This window comes from Lithobates pipiens, unplaced genomic scaffold (assembly GCF_037356315.1).
Source record: "Lithobates pipiens isolate NorthernLeopardFrog02 unplaced genomic scaffold, aLitPip1_a1.2 Scaffold_18, whole genome shotgun sequence".
NCBI classification, from domain to species: Eukaryota; Metazoa; Chordata; class Amphibia; order Anura; family Ranidae; genus Lithobates; species Lithobates pipiens.
This window is the reverse complement of record NW_027507758.1, coordinates 328,945,680-328,962,361: the sequence shown is the minus strand read 5'-3', so window position 1 is coordinate 328,962,361 and position 16,682 is coordinate 328,945,680. Positions and strand designations below refer to the sequence as shown.

The following is a 16,682-nucleotide window of genomic DNA, read 5'->3' as shown; positions in this document are numbered from 1 at the left end:
AGAAATACCGTCACCGGTAAGTCTAACTGAGTCTTTCTCAAATCGCCTTTCAGGACAACCCCGGAGAGGATAACCGAGAAACTTACCCTAGGGCGGGACTACTGCCTGCAGTACCTTCCTGCCGAAGGCCTGATCTGCTGCAGACAGTAGATCTAACCGGTAATGCCGGAGAAATGTCGAATAACTGGACCAAGTGGCAGCCTTGCAGATTTGTTCAGGCGTGGCACCGGCCCTTTCAGCCCAGGAAACTGCCGTGGATCTAGTAGAGTGGGCAGCAATACCTGAGGGAGGTATTTCTCCTTTTGCTTTATAGGCTTCTGTTATAGCCAACTTAAGCCACCTACCCAGCGTACTTTTAGAAGCTTTCTCCCCCTTGCGTGATCCAGAAAATATCACAAAGAGGGCGTTTGATTTTCTAAATTCTTTAGTAACTTTCAGAAACTGTAAAAGACATCTTCTCACATCCAATGTGTGAAAAACTTCCTCTCCTGCATTTGCTGGGCTTGCAGAGAATGTAGGTAACACTATTTCCTGTGATCGATGGAAAGTTGAGGATACTTTCGGTAGGAATGCTGGATCCGTCCTCAGTACCACCCTGTCCTGATAAATTCTAAGGAAGGGTTCTGTAATAGCTAGAGCTTGGAGCTCGCTGACTCTCCTGGCCGAGGTGATGGCCACCAAAAAGATTGTTTTTAAAACCACCTTCTGCAAAGAAGCTTCCTGTAAGGGTTCAAACGGTGCTCCCGAGAGACCCTGTAAAACTGTAGACAAATCCCAACTGGGAAAGTCTTTAAGGGCTACTGGTCTATTTCGAGCAAGAGCCCTAAAAAATCTAGAAATTAAAGTTTCTTTAGATAAAGTCTTTTCAAAGAAAACTGATAAGGCAGCCACCTGAGTCTTCAGGGTACTGGCTGCGAGACCCTTCTCCATTCCTTCATGGAGAAACTCCAAGACTGACACCGTGCTCTTGACCTTGAGTTCTCTAGAACTGCACCAGGAGTTGAACTTTTTCCAGACCTTCATGTAAATTGCCTGTGTAACTGCCTTCCTACTGGACAGCAGGGTCTTTACTACTTTATCTGAGAGACCTTTAGCCTTTAACAGGTCCTCCTCAGAAACCAGGCGGTTAGCTGCAGGAGTTCCACTTCTGGATGACTTACTGTCCCCTGGGATAACAGATCTTTTCTGAGTGGTAACCTCCATGGGGGCTTCGAGGCTAGGTTTCGAAGACCCGCGAACCAGGGTCTTTTTGGCCAGAAAGGAGTGACTAGTATTAAGTCTGTCCTTTCTTCCCTGAATTTCCTCAGTACTAGTGGAATTAGAGGAAAGGGGGGAAAGGCATAGCACAGCTGGTAATGCCAGGGGTGAGCAAATGCATCCAACCCTATTGCTGCATCTCCTCGGTGAAGAGAAAAGAATCTGTCCACCTTTGAGTTCTGCTGGCTGGCAAAAAGGTCTACCTGAGGAACCCCCCAGGCCTCGGAGATCATCAGGAACACTTCCTGATTCAGACTCCATTCTGCCTCTAGCAATTTGCGCCTGCTTAGGAGGTCCGCAAACAAATTCTGAGAACCCTTCAGATGCACTGCCGATAGTGAGGCTGTGTTCTGTTCTGCCCAGGCTAACAACAGATTGGCCAGCTCCATCAAGCTCCTGCTTCTGGTTCCCCCTTGCTTCATAATGTAGGTAACCGCTGTTGTGTTGTCTGACAACACCTGAACATGGTGGCCTCTCAAACTCTGCTGAAATGCCACTAAACCCAGAAAGATCGCCTTCAACTCCCTCCAGTTGGATGATCTTTGAGCTTCCTGTTTGGACCAGACCCCCTGAGATGTCTGACCATCCAGATGGGCTCCCCAGCCCCAGGCACTTGCGTCTGTAGTAAGGCGCTTGTCCACAGGAAAGGTCCACACCAGGCCCCTTGAGAGGTTTGCCTGGTCTCTCCACCACCAAAGAGCCCTTTTTGTCTTTGACGAAATTTTTAGCTGTTTTTCCAAAGGATCCTGATGGGACCAGCTTGACAGAACCTCCCTCTGAAGGGGTCTGGAATGGAACCTGGCCCACTGAACAGCCGGGATTGCTGCCGTAAGCAGGCCCAGAACTGCCATAGCCATCCTGACTGAGACTGTCTGGTTGCTCTGTATCCGCTGTACAGCTAGCTGTAACTTTTCCTGTTTTTCCAACGGCAGGAAAACTTTCTGGAGAATCGAATTTAATGTATACCCCAGAAATTTCATTTCCTGTGAGGGGGTCAGGATTGACTTCTCTAGGTTTAGAAGCCATCCCAGGCCCTCGAGGTGAGACTGGGCCCTCTGGAGATTGACTAGGACCTGCTCCCTGGAGTCTGCAAAAAACAAAAGGTCGTCCAGATAAGGAACGACTGGAATCCCCTTCAATTTCAGGGGTTCCAAAGCCTCTGCCATAATCTTCGTAAAGACCCTGGGAGAGGACGAGAGTCCGAACGGCAGAGCCCTGAATTGGAGGTGCCATACCGAACTCCCTACCTTCAATGCCAGGCGCAGGAACTGCTGCGATGCCTGATGGATTGGTATATGAAGGTAGGCATCCCTTAGGTCCAGGGATGCCATGAAGCATTCTGGGGTCAACAGCTTTGTGATGGAGAAAATTGTATCCATCCTGAAATGTTTGTACCGAATGAACCTGTTCAGGAATTTCAGATTCAGGATTAGACGGTACTTCCCTGAGGGTTTTTTCACCAGAAAAATATGTGAATAAAAACCCCCGCCCTGCTGGTTTACTGGGACTTGAATCAGAACCTCTTGCTATATCAGCTCCTGTAACAACAGCTTCATTGCAGAGGCCTTCTCCTGATCCCTTGGCAATGTTGTCACATAAAACCTGCTCGGGGGTAGTTCTGAAAACTCCAACCTGTACCCCTGATCGACAACGCTCTTCACGAACAGATTTGGAGACAGCCTGTCCCATTGTTCGCGAAAAGCTGACAGTCTCCCCCCCACTGGGGAGATATTGTCACTTGTTCTTAGGGGACTGCTCTGTGGGGGATCTAAAGAGGACTCCACCCCTGCCTTTGCCCTTCTGTGAACCCCATCTGCTCTTGTGCTCCTGGTCTTTTTTATGGGACTGCTGAAAAGCACGAAAATTCTTTTTAGCAATCTGCTTTTTCTTAACTGGAAAAGCCTTCTTTTTATCGGCTGTTCTATCCAGCACAGACTCTAAATCAGGACCAAAGAGCAAGTCACCCGAGAAGGGAAGACCACACAGCTTGACCTTAGAGGCAGTGTCCCCAGACCATGTTTTCAGCCAAACTGCTCTCCTGGCTGAATTTACAAGAGCCGAAGACCTAGCGGCCAGTTTAACTGATTCTGCTGATGCATCCGCCATGTATTTGACTGCATTCAGGATCAGTGGAAAGGACTCTAAGAGATCCTTGCGGGGTGTCCCCGCCTCAATATGGCTCTTCAGCTTCTCTACCCAACATTCCAGATTCCTGGCCACCACCGTAGCTGCCATTGCTGGTTTTAGACTGACTGACGCAGCATCCCAAGCTTTTTTAAGGATGGAGTCAGCTTTTTTGTCCATTGGGTCTTTAAGGATCCCCATATCTTCAAAGGCTAGATCCGTTCGTCTGGATACCTGCGAGAAAGCTGCATCGACTCTGGGTTTCTTGTTCCAAACCTCTGAGTCCTTATCTTCGAAGGGAAACCTTCTTTTGAGAGCTTTAGAGAAGAAAGGGGCTTTTTCTGGGTCCTTCCACTCCTTTCTCACTGAGTCTGAGAGGACCCTGTGGACAGGAAAAACTCGCCGTTTTGTTTCGTCCAACCCCTGGTACATTTTGTCATGAACTGACAGTTGTACTTTTTCTTCCTGAATTTCTAGAGTAGTGTAGATTGCTTTTAAAATATCATCTACTTCCTCTAGTGATAGCTTGAATTTGGAGCCCCTGCTATCTTCTTCCTCTTCCTCCTCCTCAGAATCCCTGAAGGAGATGAGAGTACTACCCCCTTCGTCTCCAGACTCTTCAGTTTCCACTTGTCTGGATGACGACGCCCTGGGGCTGGGCGGTAAGTTCTGGGGCTCGGTCTGTGCGGGAGGGTTTTGTATCAGGATGGACTTGACTGAACTCAAAGAGTTTGTCAGCTCTTTAACCGAAGAAAACAAATCCTTATATTGTTGAGATGTTTCCTCTTCCACCAATTCTCTGATACAATTTCTGCACATTGCCTTCTGCCATGAATCTCTGAGGGGGGTTTTGCAAGAAGGACATTTTCTCTGACCTGGTCTAGCTTTTCCTAGTGATTTTTCCTGAAACGACATACAGGTTTAATTCACTAAAAGCTCTCAACAACCAGTTGCTTAACACCAAGCCAGTGCAGAGACCCACCACCAAACAGACCTACTAGTGAGACCCCAGAACTAGGCTGCAAAAGGTCAGAGCGAAGTCCACCTCTGACCTGCAGCGACAGGCCCCCAAGAGGGGGGAACAAACAAAGACATACCCACAGTAAAGCAGAGGGTGCCAGTGCACCTTACGTACCTGGGCTGGACCGGTGCTGGGGGCGCCTGTCTCCGCCATAGCTGGCTTGCACTCTTCCATCGTTTGAGTGAGGCAGCTATTTTACAAACAGCTCTCATTTTAAATTTTCCCGGCCGCCGCGTCATCAGGGCCGGCCGGAAGCGGAAGCACGCGGTCACCTGACCCGCCCCATGACCCCTGCGTTCCAGGCGCTGAACCACGGCGCCACGCCCCCTCAGAGCGCCCGCGCGTCACCGTGAACGACGCCGTCGCCGCCCGGGACCCGGCGCCGAAAACGGAGCCATGCCGCTGACCTGCAGCGGCCTCCGCCAGCAACAGAGCCCTCCCTGCGCTAACAAGCGGACACCGGGCACCCGACGCCGGCACTCCGAGGGTCCTTACTCCCGTGAGATGGCGGGACCAGGAGCTCCAGGAGTCCTCTCCCCGTGGAGATGCTGCTGGGGGTCAAAGAGAAACAACCTGCAACAAAAGGTAAGCCTTACTCCCCTGCAGAGAGTGTAGCTCTCCCTGGTTCAGGCACATGCTTCCTCCAAGGAGGAAACACAATAACTGAAGCCATGGAGGAGGAGGAGGTGTTTTTAAAGTGGGCATGTGTTTCCTGATTGCAAGGTGGAGCTACTCTCTCCGGGGTTGTCCTGAAAGGCGATTTGAGAAAATCTGCTACTAACACACATATACAATAAAAAATGTCTTCATCAATTTAGGCTTTTAGCCTTATAGCGGGACTGAAATATTGCAGCACACAGCCGGACACTAGCTGACACCTTTGACACTTTGTGGGAACCAAGGACACCAATATAGTGATCAGTGCTAAAAATATGTACTGTCACTGTACTGACACTAGCTGTGAAGGGATTACACAGCTAGGGAAATCAAAGGGTTAACCGTGTGCCTAGCAGTATTTTACTGTGCTATGTGTGCTACTCTTACTCAGGGAAGTGATATATTTAATTCCCTGTTTGGAAGGGACACAAAATCACAAAAAAATCTCAGTTATGTCTCTCTGCCTGACGAACGGAGGGTGCCGGCAGACATCTGGTGCAGATCGGCTTCTGCTGTTAGTAATAACAGAAGCAGCCCACCGGTGGCGTGCAAACATACATATATATATATATATATATATATATATATATATATATATATATATATATATTCTGCACAGGAAGGCCATCCTGTAGCGGTAAATCTGCTATAGGGTGGTCCATAACCCCCAGGGACATGTGGTGAGGTCAGTGGCTGTTGAGACACTGTCTAGTATCAGAGTCAGATACACACAGGTTACATACGCCGTGAACGTTAGAGCGAGAATAATAATTCTAGCACTAGATCTCCTCTGTAACTCTAAACATGTAACCTATAAAAAAAATGTAGCGTGTGGCCTATGGAGATGGAGATCTTTAAGTACTGAAGTTTGGTGCCATTTTGAAGCATGACATGTTGGGTATCTATTTACCTGGCTAACCACCTTTAACATTATAAAAAAAAAATAATAAAAAAAAAAAAGAAACGGGCCAGCTTTAGTATTTTTGTATTCATGATATAGTTTGAAAAATTTAAAGGCGATTGGCTAAACCCAGCCTAGGGCCTCTACTTCTACCTAGGCTGGGTTTAGCCAATCGCCTTTAACTGCTTGCTATCTGGTTAGCATAATCTACTTCTATGGTGATCGGGCATTCCTTTGGATTTCATGCATGTGCACTGTGGTGTTCATTAATCAGACTTGTATACATCTTCATATTACCTGTGACTGCGATTTTGGCTACAATTTTCTTGGCAGTGTATATGGACTATTTTTTATTTATTTTAAATTTTACAGCGCAGCTTTTTGATGATTCTATGCATTTTTCATGTAGGAGAGAAATGTCAGAATTGGCCTGGGTGGCAGGTGGTCAATTACCGTAAGTAATACACAAATTATTATATATTGTTTTTAAGGTAATCTACTATATTTTTCAATAACTGTACTCAGGTGGCTTAACAGACAAAGAACCTCAAACCAGTAATTTCACAGTAAACAGATAAATAATAAATTTTTATTTTATTTTTTGAAAAGCCAGTGGAATGTGAAACACACCCAAAAACTCCACCCGGTGCCAAAAAAAAGCGCGCACACAAAGAGTGAAACACAAAACGTGCAACGAGTGTTACACTGTCCTCCACTAAGGAAGGACCTTACCCTGATCCCCCGGGACGTTAGCCTCCAGACGGGGACTGAGGTACATCACATAGGACCACCTGGCCGAAACCAGATGGACCCCCTTTATCTGGAGGGTCTGACGAAACAGACACCCCCCCCCCCCCCCCCCAAGTATTAGGTGGGGCTCCCCCAAAGAGATCCCATGAGTGAGGGCCAACCAAGACAAAAGGCCTATGTCCCCCCCTCCCAAAACTTTCAGGGATTCCCTGAGGACCCTCATCACACTGACAAAACCAAACAAAAAAAATACAAAAAAGTGGCAAACACGGGGATAAATAAAAAGAAAGTGGGGAGAAGGAAGGTGGGAGAAGTGAAAGTGGCCATTGTGCAACACAATGGCTGGCCTTTTATCCAGGAATCAAAAAAAAAAAAAAAAATCCTCTGGTCCTAGCCAAAATGATCGGTCCTAGAGGCAGGTTTGAAAAAAAAAAAGTGTGTAGTGAAGTGACCAAAGGTGCCAAATCTCGAAGTGCCCCTTAACATTTGTGTGAGCTATGGCACGCCTGGACTGCCACTCCAGGGGCACATTCACCACGGGAAAAACTGAAAGGGGAAACAACACAAATCTAGGCCGGGGACCTGACCCTTCAGCCGGACCCAGTGGTTATCCATCCTCATCAGAAGGCTTCCCTTTCGGCCATCTCTAGCCACTCCAGGTTACCTTTACACCAGCTGGTTTTGCATAGCCGCCACCCTTAATCCACCTCGCCGTAAATCAGGGAAGGAAGCAAGCGCTACCTCCTGGCAACTGATAAGAACAGATACTACACTTGATCTTAGCCAAAAGGCCAAGTAGCGATAAATAATACATGATTGGGCTATAACATATAGTGTTATGTACCTTTTCAGCAGTTGCAGATTCTCATTCTCCCTCTTAACTGTGTGAGAAAAACCATGGGATTATGGGTACATCTTATAACCATAAACTCATGCTTTTTCCTTCTAGTTAAGAGGGCTGGTCTGGAAGGGAGCATGTGTCTTTTAGACACATGTCCCCTTCTATGACACTCCAGTGAGAGGACAGCCTTCACTGCAGCATTTTTATTGGACAGCTTGTTCCAATGGCGCATTAACCATTTGTCCAAGGTACCAAGCTGTCCATTGAGCTCAGTGCTTTTGACAAGAAGTCAGAGGCACTGTGAGTTCAGCCTCTCAGTCTGCTGCAAACAGAGCGTGCCAGATTGTATTTAAACTGCCCACTCTGTATGTCGCTTCTGACAGACTGCACAAGAAGCCCGGTATCACCTAACTATAGAGCTGTGCGATTAATCGTTAAAAAACGTGATCCCGATTCACCCCCTCTGACGATCTCTCCCGCTGTGAGTAGGCGATTCTTTCATATAAACAAGTGGAGAGATTATCTGCTCACTCAGCTGTCAAAAGAAAGCATCCCGGGCAATCTGCCAAGTGTAGAACTTGAAACATTGTAACTAAACTTACTTCTTAGATCAAAGGGAAAGAACTTCTTGTGTAAGCAAATAATCTGGGCAGTCTGCCAAGCTTTCAACCGTGTAAATGCAGGAAGTCGAACCACTTAAAGTCTAAATCTTTTTCTGACACTTCTTTCTCAATTTAAAATCAATATTTTTTGCTAGAAAATTACTTGGAACCCCCGAACATATATATATATATATATATATATATATATATATATATATATATATATATATATATATTTATATTATGTCACACTGTATTTGCCCAGCAGTCTTTCAAATGCAATTTTTGGGGAAAAAATACACTTCAATAAATAAAATAAAAAAACAAAACAGTAAAGTTACCACAATTTTTCTGTTTTAATGTGAAAGATGATACGCCGCGAGAATCATGAGAGAATGGTGATCTAACTTCTAAGCAAAAAAATTGTGAGATTCTCATTTTAGCCAGAATCGTGCAGCTCTACCTAACTATAGGGGTGGCAGATGCCCAAAATTTTGACCAGTGGTGGGGTAGGATTTCAGCTAATTTGGGATCTCTGTGACCCCAGGTCGCCAGGCTACGACCCTCGATTGTTTTTGTATATTTTTTTTTCTATGTTAATGGCTCTGCCTCACCTTCCTCCCCTGACTTCACATTCCTGAACAGCCCATGGAAAAAATCTCATATGATCAATATAACTGACTCATGGAAGAACACTAGTGCTATTCAACAGCAGGTGCGAAGTTCAAGAATAGAAAAGAAAACTGGAGTTAGTACTTACCGGTAACTCCTTTTCCGCTGGTCTTCCAGGACAGCCCTTGAGAGATGGAGCTCCTCCCATCGACACAGGAAACACATTGCCACAGTTCAAAAGGCGGTCCCTCAGGTCCCTGGTCAGTCATTCACCAAGAACCGAAGGATGGAACTGAAAAACATATAAACCATAACAGGTAATAACATTAGTACATCACTATAATCAAATAAAGGGTGGGATCGTGCTGTCCTGGAAGACCACCGGAAAAAGGAGTTACCGGTAAGTACTAACTCCAGTTTTCCCAAGTGTTCTTCCAGGACAGCCCTTGAGAGGATCCCCAAGTACTTACCAGATTAGGGGGGGACCACGGCCTGGAGGACTTTCCTCCCAAAGGCCTGATCCTGACTAGACATTAAGTCCAGTCGGTAATGCCTTGTAAAGGTGGAAAAGCTTGACCATGTGGCTGCTTTACATACCTGCTCCGGGGTGGCACCAGCTCTTTCTGCCCAGGATGCAGACAACGCTCTTGTGGAGTGAGCTTTAACACCCTCAGGAGGATCTCTATCCAAGGCCTTATACCCCTCAGCTATAGCCTAATCCATCTAGCTATGGTTACTTTTGAAGCTTTCTGTCCCCTACGCTGTCCGGAAAAAAGGACAAAAAGGGAGTCTGAGATTCTGAATGGATTTGTTATTTTAAGATATTCTAGAATACACCTCCTCACATCCAATAAATGAAAACGTTCCTCTTTCTTATTTGCTGCATTTTGACAAAATGAAGGGAGGACAATATCTTGGGACCTATGGAAGCTAGATGCTACCTTTGGTAAGAACCCAGGGTCTGTCTTTAGTATGACTCTGTCTTCTAGGATCTGTAGGAATGGTTCCCTGATGGATAGGGCTTGGATTTCACTGACCCTACGGGCTGAAGTGATTGCCACCAGGAGAACTGTCTTAAATGTAATAAGCCTTAGGGAGGCCTCTGAGATAGGCTCAAAGGGTGACCCCAAGAAAGCTTTTAGTACAACTGCTAAATCCCAGGATGGGACTTTGGTGATTCTGACTGGCTTACGTCTAGCGACTGTCTTACAGAATCTAGCGACAAAAGGATTTTCCTGTAAGCGTTCATCTAAGTACACACTTAAGGCAGCTATCTGTACCTTAATAGTACTTAGGGTTAAACCCTTGTTTACACCTTCCTGTAAAAACTGTAGAATATTAGCCGTATTTATGTCACGGCTATTCAGCCAACGTTGTGAACCACGGTCTCCTGGGCCAAAAAGGTGCTACTAGAATCAAACAGGTTTTCTCCTTGAGGAATCTTGCTAGGACCCTCGGAATGAGATGAAGAGGGGGAAATGCATACGCCAGACTGAAAGTCCATGGAGTTTGCAAGGCATCTACCGCCAGGGGCTGATCTCCTGGGTTTAGCGAGAAAAAATTGGGAACCTTTGCATTCTTTTTGCTCGCAAAAAGGTCTACCTCTGGTTCTCCCCAGTGAGTTGTTATGAGATTGAATGCCTCTGGGTGTAAGGACCATTCTTGGTTCGAAATCTTTTGTCGACTCAAGAAGTCCGCCTTGTTGTTCAGCTCCCCTTTCAGGTGAACTGCAGAAATGGATTCCAGATTGGCTTCTGCCCACTGGAGAATGCGTCTGGCTACCAACATCAAACGAGGACTTCTGGTACCTCCTTGTTTGTTTATGTATGCTACAGCCGTCGTATTGTCTGAACGGACTTGTAGATGGTGACCCTGTATTGTGGGGTGAAAAGCTAGAACAGCTCTCAGGATTGCTGTTAGCTCTTTCCAATTGGAAGAAAAACATTTCTCCTCCGGGGTCCACTTGTCCTGGACCCAGCTTGAGCCGAGGTGGGCTCCCCAGCCCCAACTGCTCGCATCCGTTGTTAGTGTTGAAGTGATAGGAAGGACCCAATGAACCCCTTTGTTTAGGTTCTCCCTGTCCTTCCACCACCAGAGGGAGCGTTTTATCTTTGAGGGGATCGATACCTCCTCCTCCAGATCTCTGCCTTTTAATTGTTCTAACAGAAAACCCTGAAGGTCTCTTTGGTGGAACCTGGCCCATTCTACGGCTGGAATGGCTGCCGTCATAAGACCTAAGACCGACATTACTTCCCTCACCGTACATTTGGGGCTGCATTGAAGAAAAGATATTCTCTGCCACAGATTCAAAATCTTTTCTTCCGGCAGTATAATTTTCTGATCTACAGACTTGATCCAGTAACCCAGATACAGGATCTCCTGTGTTGGGGTTGTCTTGGATTTCTCCTGACTGACAATCCACCCTAATCGACTCAGGCTGAGTTGAGTCAATTCCAGATCCTGAGAAAGACGACTCTCCGAGTGTGCTGTTAGGAGCAGATCGTCTAGATAGGGGATAATTGAGACTGATTGAAGCCTCAGTGGAACTAAAGCCTTTCCCCGAACCTTGGTAAAGATTCTTGGGGAGGATGATAGACCGAAGGGAAGTACTCTGCACTGAAAGTGGTAAACCTTTGCGTCTATCTGCACTGCCATCCGAAGGAATTTCTGGCATTCCTCCCTTATTGGAATATGCAGATAAGCGTCCCTTAGATCCAGGGTTGCCATAAATATCTCTTTCTGCAGGAGATTCTTTATGGAATAAATGGACTCCATCCGAAATCTCTTGTAACGGATGGAGCGATTCAGTGGTCGGAGGTTCATAATTAGTCTGAATCTCCCTGACGGCTTTCTTACCACAAAAATGTGCGAGTAAAAACCATCTCCTTGTTCCTGAATAGGGACTGGTGTCAATACCTCTTGATCCACCATTTCCCCTATCAGTAAAGGTAAGGCCCTGGCCTTTTCTGAGTGACTTGGAAGCTTTGTCACCAGAAACTTGGAAGGAGGGTTGCTGTGAAATTCCAGCGCATGACCCCTTTTTATTATATTTAAGACAAACTCGTTCGAGGTTGTCTTTTCCCATTGTGGAAGAAACTTGCTTAATCTTCCTCCCACAGGAACCCTGACGTCACTGGGGTTTGGGATCCTGATTGGGGCGGCTAAACAGTATGCCCCCTTTTCCTTTCCCTTTATGTCCCGACCAATGTTTTTTGGGGGTTGAACTCTTCTCTGATTTAGAGGGTTCCTTAAAGGGACGAAAAATTTTTCTTTCAAAATTTTTCTTTTTTGCGGGAAAGGTTTTCTTTTTATCCGCCGTCCTTTCTAAGGCGGAGTCTAATTCAGGCCCGAAGACTAAGGCCGCGTACACACGGGCGGACTGTTCGCCCAACCTTGTTCGGCAAACAGTTTCATCAAACAGTCCGCTCAAAATTTGCATGAGCGGACTTGCCCACACACGAGCGGACTGTTTGACGAACAAGGTTGGGCAAACAGTTCGCTCAACTTTTGAAATGAACGGACTCGCCCACGTAAGGCGGAGGCAAATCCGCCCATTTCGAGCGCGTGTACAGGTAGGCGGGGCCCGCGAAGGAGACGTCGCGGGCTCCGCCGCCTGGAATGGGCTTAAAGGGGAACCCCAACGCCGAAAAAAATCGGCGTGGGGGTTCCCCCCAAGTCCACACCAGACCCTTGTCCGAGCACGCTACCCGGCCGGCCAGGAAAGGGGGGCGAGCGAGCGCGCCCCCCCTCCTGAGCCGTACCAGGCCGCGTGCCCTCAACATGGGGGGTGCCTTGGGGAAGGGGGGGCCGCGCGGCCCCCCCACCCCAAAGCACCGTGTCCCCATGTTGATGAGGACAAGGGCCTCTTCCCGACAACCCTGGCCGTTGGTTGTCGGGGTCTGCGGGCGGGGGGCTTATCGGAATCCGGGAGCCCCCTTTAAGAAGGGGGCCCCCGGATACCGGCCCCCCACCCTATGTGAATGAGTATGGGGTACAATGTACCCCTACCCATTCACCTGTGAACTAAAGTACAATAAAAAACACAACACAGAAAAAATATTTTATTGCACAGCTCCGGGGGTCTTCTCGCCGGACTCCTCCGCTATGTGTGTGTAGCTCTTTTGCTAGCGGAGGAGCCCGGCTTTCTTCCTCCCCGCCGCCGGCCTCTTCTCCCGACTTCGGGGGTCTTGTCCCCCTCTTCGGTTCTTCTGCCGGGCCACCGCGCCTGGTCCGGTGGCCCGGTCTTCTGTCGCCGTCTTCCGTTCTTCTGTCGCCGCCTTCGGTTCTTCTGCCGGGCCACCGCGCCTTCTTGTAGCTCTTTTACAGGCAGTGGCCCGGTCTTCTGTCGCCGCTGTCGTCGCCGCCGCCTTCCGTTCTTGTTCTTCTTCTTGTTCTTCTTCTTCTTCTCCTGGAGATGTTGACTCGACGATCTCTCCGGCCGGAATGCCAGAGCCGCGCTGTGCGGTCACTTATATAGTGACAATGGGGCGGTGTCACATGGTATATGTCACATGGGTTGGTCACATGGTGACCCCGCCCCCTTACGATGTCATAGTCCCCATGTGACATCAACCCATGTGACCAACCCATGTGACATATACCATGTGACACCGCCCCATTGTCACTATATAAGTGGCAGCGGAGCGTGTCCCTGGCATTCCGGCCGGAGAGATCGTCGAGTCAACATCTCCAGGAGAAGAAGAAGAAGAACAAGAAGAAGAACAAGAACGGAAGGCGGCGGCGGCGGCGACGACAGCGGCGACAGAAGACCGGGCCACCGCCTGTAAAAGAGCTACAAGAAGGCGCGGTGGCCCGGCAGAAGAACCGAAGGCGGCGACAGAAGAACGGAAGACGGCGACAGAAGACCGGGCCACCGGACCAGGCGCGGTGGCCCGGCAGAAGAACCGAAGAGGGGGACAAGACCCCCGAAGTCGGGAGAAGAGGCCGGCGGCGGGGAGGAAGAAAGCCGGACTCCTCCGCTAGCAAAAGAGCTACACACACATAGCGGAGGAGTCCGGCGAGAAGACCCCCGGAGCTGTGCAATAAAATATTTTTTCTCTGTGTTGTGTTTTTTATTGTACTTTAGTTCACAGGTGAATGGGTAGGGGTACATTGTACCCCATACTCATTCACATAGGGTGGGGGGCCGGTATCCGGGGGCCCCCTTCTTAAAGGGGGCTCCCGGATTCCGATAAGCCCCCCGCCCGCAGACCCCGACAACCAACGGCCAGGGTTGTCGGGAAGAGGCCCTTGTCCTCATCAACATGGGGACAAGGTGCTTTGGGGTGGGGGGCCGCGCGGCCCCCCCTTCCCCAAGGCACCCCCCATGTTGAGGGCACGCGGCCTGGTACGGCTCAGGAGGGGGGGCGCGCTCGCTCGCCCCCCCTTTCCTGGCCGGCCGGGTAGCGTGCTCGGACAAGGGTCTGGTGTGGACTTGGGGGGAACCCCCACGCCGATTTTTTTCGGCGTTGGGGTTCCCCTTTAAGCCCATTCCAGGCGGCGGAGCCCGCGACGTCTCCTTCGCGGGCCCCGCCTACCTGTACACGCGCTCGAAATGGGCGGACTTTCCGAGCGGGAACAGTCCGCTCATTTCGAAAGTACAGCGGACAAGCCTACACACGGGCGGACTGTTCGCTCAAACACAGTTTCAGCGGACAGTTTTTCGGAATTTCCGAAAGACTTTGTCCGTCCAACTGTCCGCTGAAACTGTCCGCTGAAAGCCCACACACGAGCGGACTGTCCGCCCAAACACTGTTCAGCGGACAAGGTTGGGCGAACAGTCCGCCCGTGTGTACGCGGCCTAAGTCTCCTGTAAAAGGGACGCTGCACAGGCGGGTTTTAGACGCCGTGTCTCCCCCCCAGGTTTTCATCCATACTGACCTCCTTGCTGCCACTGAAAGTGCTGCAGACTTAGCCGTAAATTTTACGGAGTCCGTGGAGGCGTCAGAGATGAAACTGGTGGCCTTAAAAAGCATAGGGAAGGATTTCAGAAGCTCCCCCCTAGGAGTGCCTGCCTTTAAATGTTCTTGTAGTTGCGATAACCAGAACTCCAGGTTTCTAGCTACACAAGAAGTGGCTAGAGCTGGTTTTAAGCCTGCCATAGAGGCATCCCAGGCCCTCTTTAAGACAATGTCTGTTCTCCTGTCCATGGGATCTTTCAGGTGGCCCATATCCTCAAAGGCCAGATCAGCCTGCTTTGAGATTTTGGACAGAGGGGCGTCTAGTTTAGGATTTTTATTCCAGAACGCCTCTGGGCTCTCATCAAAAGGGAACCTTCTCTTAAGGGATTTAGGAAAGAAAACCTTTTTATCTGGTTCAGACCACTCCTTAAGGACAAGGTCAGAAAGCACCTTATGTATAGGGAAAACCCTTGCTTTCTTTCTCCCCAGAGCCTCATACATTTGATCATGTCTGGATAACTGAGTTTCTTCCTCCTCAATTTCCAGTGTATCATAGATAGCCCCCATTAGCTCATCTACTTCCTCGAGAGATAATCTATATTTTGAGGCTTTAGATGCTGCTTGATCCTCTTCCTGACCCGAGTCAGTGTCAGAGGATTCGGGGCTAATCAACGTGGGGCTAGGCTCCCTGACCATACGGGGCTCCCCTGAGCTGGGTGTTGTAAGGCATGGTGAGGAGGAGATTATAGTTGTTTTACTCGTGGAGGCAGCTGCAGCTGATCCCACGTCAGTGATTAACTCCCGGAGGGACTTAAAGGTCGACGCCATCTCCTCTTTAAAGGAGCCCAAAAATTTTGCTAAAGGGGAATCTGCCTCAGATTTAAGCAAGCTTGCAATGCATTGCTTGCATAGGGCTTTGTTAGAGCCAGAGGACAACCTATTCCCACAATTAGGGCACTTTTTGCGGCCTGTCTTGTCTTCCCTTGGTATCTCTTTAGCCTGAAAATAAGAAGACAAAGGATTTCTTAGCGTCAGCACCATGTCCCTCTTAGAATCACCACTAACAAACAATCTCACTGTGAGTAAACCGCCACCGTGGGGCACTACAGGGCCCAGCCTACAAACACCACCGCTCCACCAGAGTAATAGCATGCCCAGCAGCCTACCTGGGATTGGCTGGTGCCTGTCTCCGCCGGAGTATCCTGGGGAATAGCCTCCATGGTCCCCCTCTGACGCTCCGGATCCCGCCGCTAATCCGGTATAGCTGGACGCTGGTCGGGCTTCACAGGCACAGCGCTGGCTCTCCCTCTCCTCCTTGTACCCTTAGAGACCCGGAACCGGAAGTCTCGGCACGCAGTGATGACGCGGTTCCGCCGGAAGTGACGCTCGGCGTCTCCGACCCCACCGCAACAAGGAGCAGAGATGGAAGGTTCCACTCACCGCTCCTGGGGGAAACCGGCGCCATTCTGCCCCTGGCCACCTCGGCACTGGAAGGAGGAGGGTAACGGGTCTGCTCCGAATCAGCTGGACGGTACCCGAGCCACAAAAAAAGGTATGGACCCAATACTGCAGCCAAAAAACAGGACCCGGTCCCTTATGGCTAACAGGTTCTCAGGCAGCCCCTGAGAGGGGCCTCCAGGTTCCTGGCAACATGTTCCTCCGACGGAGGAAACACAAATGACTGACCAGGGACCTGAGGGACCGCCTTTTGAACTGTGGCAATGTGTTTCCTGTGTCGATGGGAGGAGCTCCATCTCTCAAGGGCTGTCCTGGAAGAACACTTGGGAAATAGAATTTCATAGTGCTTTCAGTTAAAAAGCACAGTATACGTTTGCATAACCCTAGAGTTCAGAGAAACTATTTCCACTATATTTGCCTCTATATTAGAAGACAGACACCTAATCCTATACCTTATTTCCAAATGAAAAAAACTTAGGAAGGGGCATGGACCAGAAGGACTGGAAACTAATTTGGCAGACCATAGTCTACTGTCCCATTAAGGCTCAATCATAGAATT

General features: G+C 49.0%; 1 protein-coding gene and 1 pseudogene across 1 annotated transcript in view; both read right to left on the bottom strand.

Annotated features, from left to right (window-relative positions):
- Window positions 1-16,682, bottom strand: part of UBE3D (ubiquitin protein ligase E3D) — a 307,383-nt gene that overhangs the window by 256,542 nt on the left and 34,159 nt on the right. The gene's annotated exons all lie outside the window — the stretch shown is intronic.
- On the bottom strand, window positions 7,384-7,513 carry LOC143990639 (U2 spliceosomal RNA; annotated as a pseudogene).